We start from the raw sequence: 4,345 nt of genomic DNA, 5'->3' as shown, positions 1-4,345 counted from the left end.
GCTATCTACTGAAGATAACACACGATGTTACTTGTGATATGATAGATATGATTGATGCTATCTACTGAAGATAGCACACGATGTTACGTGTGATATGATAGATATTATTGATGCTATCTACTGAAGATAACACAAGATGTTACGTGTGATATGATAGATATAATTGATGCTATCTACTGAAGATAGCACACGATGTTACGTGTGATATGATAGATATAATCGATGCTATCTACTGAAGATAGCACACAATGTTAGTTGTTATATGATAGATATAATTGCTGCTATCTACTGGAGATAGCACACGATGTTACGTGTGATATGATTGATATAATTGATGCTATCTACTGAAGATAGCACACAATGTTACGTGTGATATAATTGATATAATTGATTCTATCTACTGAAGATAGCACACAATGTTACGCGTGATATGATAGATATAATTGATGCTATCTACTGAAGATAACACACGATGTTACGTGTGATATGATAGATATAATTGATGCTATCTACTGAAGATAGCACACTATGTTACGTGTGATATGATAGATATAATTGATGCTATCTACTGAAGATAGCACGCGATGTTACGTGTGATATGATAGATATAATTGATGCTATCTACTGAAGATAGCACACGATGTTACGCGTGATATGATAGATATAATCGATGCTATCTACTGAAGATAACACACGATGTTACGTATGATATGATAGATATAATTGATGCTATCTACTGAAGATAGCACACGATGTTACGTGTGATATGATAGATATAATCAATGCTATCTACTGAAGATAGCACATGATGGTACGTGTGATATGATAGATATAATTGATGATATCTACTGAAGATAGCACACGATGTTACTTGTGATATGATAGATATAATTGATGCTATCTACTGAAGATAGCACACGATGTTACGTGTGATATGATATATATAATCGATGCTATCTACTGAAGATAACACACAATGTTACGTGTGATATGATAGATATAATCGATGCTATCTACTGAAGATAACACACGATGTTACTTGTGATATGATAGATATGATTGATGCTATCTACTGAAGATAACACACGATGTTACGTGTGATATGATAGATATTATTGATGCTATCTACTGAAGATAACACAAGATGTTACGTGTGATATGATAGATATAATTGATGCTATCTACTGAAGATAGCACACGATGTTACGCGTGATATGATAGATATAATCGATGCTATCTACTGAAGATAGCACACAATGTTAGTTGTTATATGATAGATATAATTGCTGCTATCTACTGGAGATAGCACACGATGTTACGTGTGATATGATTGATATAATTGATGCAACACGAAGATGTTACGCGTGATATGATAGATATAATTGAAGCTATCTACTGAAGATAACACACGATGTTACGTGTGATATGATAGATATAATTGATGCTATCTACTGAAGATAGCACACGATGTTACGTGTGATATGATATATATAATCGATGCTATCTACTGAAGATAACACACAATGTTACGTGTGATATGATAGATATAATCGATGCTATCTACTGAAGATAACACACGATGTTACTTGTGATATGATAGATATGATTGATGCTACGAAGATAGCACACGATGTTACGTGTGATATGATAGATATTATTGATGCTATCTACTGAAGATAACACAAGATGTTACGTGTGATATGATAGATATAATTGATGCTATCTACTGAAGATAGCACACGATGTTACGTGTGATATGATAGATATAATCGATGCTATCTACTGAAGATAGCACACAATGTTAGTTGTTATATGATAGATATAATTGCTGCTATCTACTGAGATAGCACACGATGTTACGTGTGATATGATTGATATAATTGATGCTATCTACTGAAGATAGCACACAATGTTACGTGTGATATAATTGATATAATTGATTCTATCTACTGAAGATAGCACACAATGTTACGCGTGATATGATAGATATAATTGATGCTATCTACTGAAGATAACACACGATGTTACGTGTGATATGATAGATATAATTGATGCTATCTACTGAAGATAGCACACTATGTTACGTGTGATATGATAGATATAATTGATGCTATCTACTGAAGATAGCACGCGATGTTACGTGTGATATGATAGATATAATTGATGCTATCTACTGAAGATAGCACACGATGTTACGCGTGATATGATAGATATAATCGATGCTATCTACTGAAGATAACACACGATGTTACGTGTGATATGATAGATATAATTGATGCTATCTACTGAAGATAGCACACGATGTTACGTGTGATATGATAGATATAATCAATGCTATCTACTGAAGATAGCACATGATGGTACGTGTGATATGATAGATATAATTGATGCTATCTACTGAAGATAGCACACGATGTTACTTGTGATATGATAGATATAATTGATGCTATCTACTGAAGATAGCACACGATGTTACGTGTGATATGATATATATAATCGATGCTATCTACTGAAGATAACACACAATGTTACGTGTGATATGATAGATATAATCGATGCTATCTACTGAAGATAACACACGATGTTACTTGTGATATGATAGATATGATTGATGCTATCTACTGAAGATAGCACACGATGTTACGTGTGATATGATAGATATTATTGATGCTATCTACTGAAGATAACACAAGATGTTACGTGTGATATGATAGATATAATTGATGCTATCTACTGAAGATAGCACACGATGTTACGCGTGATATGATAGATATAATCGATGCTATCTACTGAAGATAGCACACAATGTTAGTTGTTATATGATAGATATAATTGCTGCTATCTACTGGAGATAGCACACGATGTTACGTGTGATATGATTGATATAATTGATGCTATCTACTGAAGATAGCACACAATGTTACGTGTGATATAATTGATTCTATCTACTGAAGATAGCACACAATGTTACGCGTGATATGATAGATATAATTGATGCTATCTACTGAAGATAACACACGATGTTACGTGTGATATGATATATATAATTGATGCTATCTTCTGAAGATAGCACACGATGTTACGTGTGATATGATATATATAATTGATGCTATCTACTGAAGATAGCACACTATGTTACGTGTGATATGATAGATATAATTGATGCTATCTACTGAAGATAGCACACAATATTACGCGTGATATGATAGATATAATCGATGCTATGTACTGAAGATAGCACACGACGTTACGTGTGATATGATAGATATTATTGATGCTATCTACGGAAGATAATACACAATGTTACGCGTGATATGATAGATATAATCGATGCTATCTACTGAAGATAGCACACGATGTTACGCGTGATATGATAGATATAATTGATGCTATCTACTGAAGATAGCACACAATGTTACTTGTGATATGATAGATATAATTGATGCTATCTACTGAAGATAGCACACAATGTTACGTGTGATATGATAGATATAATTGATGCTATCTACTGTAGATAGCACACGATGTTACATGTGATATGATAGATATAATTGCTGCTATCTACTGTAGACATGCCTACTGCCCATATCCGTAATTGTGAAATGTCGTAGGCCGATATAGTGAAAATTATTCTTTTTCTGAATTATTATAACCAGACAAACATTTTGAGATCAAAATCGGATAAACTTGATGTGTATGCCTATCACCCCTATAATTTCAACCTTTGACCTTTTCACTAATAACTCCAGACTGATTTGTCGTAGGTAGGTCAAACTATATATTTTCTGAATCCTTGGGACCTGAGGAATAATTTACTGAACTTTAATCAGATTGGAGCAATCTTGAATTTTGAACCCTGTATAACCTTTGACCTCATGCCTCATTGCTCAAGAGTGCCCAGTGGGCACCTGTAATTTTTACCTCTCAGCATGTGAGGCATCAACTTTAAACAAGAAAATGTCAGTTATAGGCCTACGCATCTTTACACCAAAGCATCTACTCGACTAGGCCAAAGCCAAATTTTTCGATTTGAAAAAAACACCCCAAAAAACACGATTTTCGATGATAAACAAAGATTTTCAATTGAAAAACTTTGTTTATCCTAGAATATGCTACTTTGGTTTACCTAGAACATAGGGGTAATGTCGTGTATTTTTCAGCTGGTCAAATAGGGGGTTGTTTCCCATGAAGTAGGGGGTTGTGTAAAAATGTATTCTTTAGAATATAGCAAGCAAAACAAAAACATGAAAACTAATAATGTTCCAAAAAAATTGCCTAACACATGTTTTAGATGATGATTCAGTACGCCTTTTTTTTATTAAAAAATTATATCTACTGAAGATAG

This window comes from Amphiura filiformis, chromosome 9 (assembly GCF_039555335.1).
Source record: "Amphiura filiformis chromosome 9, Afil_fr2py, whole genome shotgun sequence".
NCBI classification, from domain to species: domain Eukaryota; kingdom Metazoa; phylum Echinodermata; class Ophiuroidea; order Amphilepidida; family Amphiuridae; genus Amphiura; species Amphiura filiformis.
Note: the sequence above shows the minus strand (reverse complement) of the source record.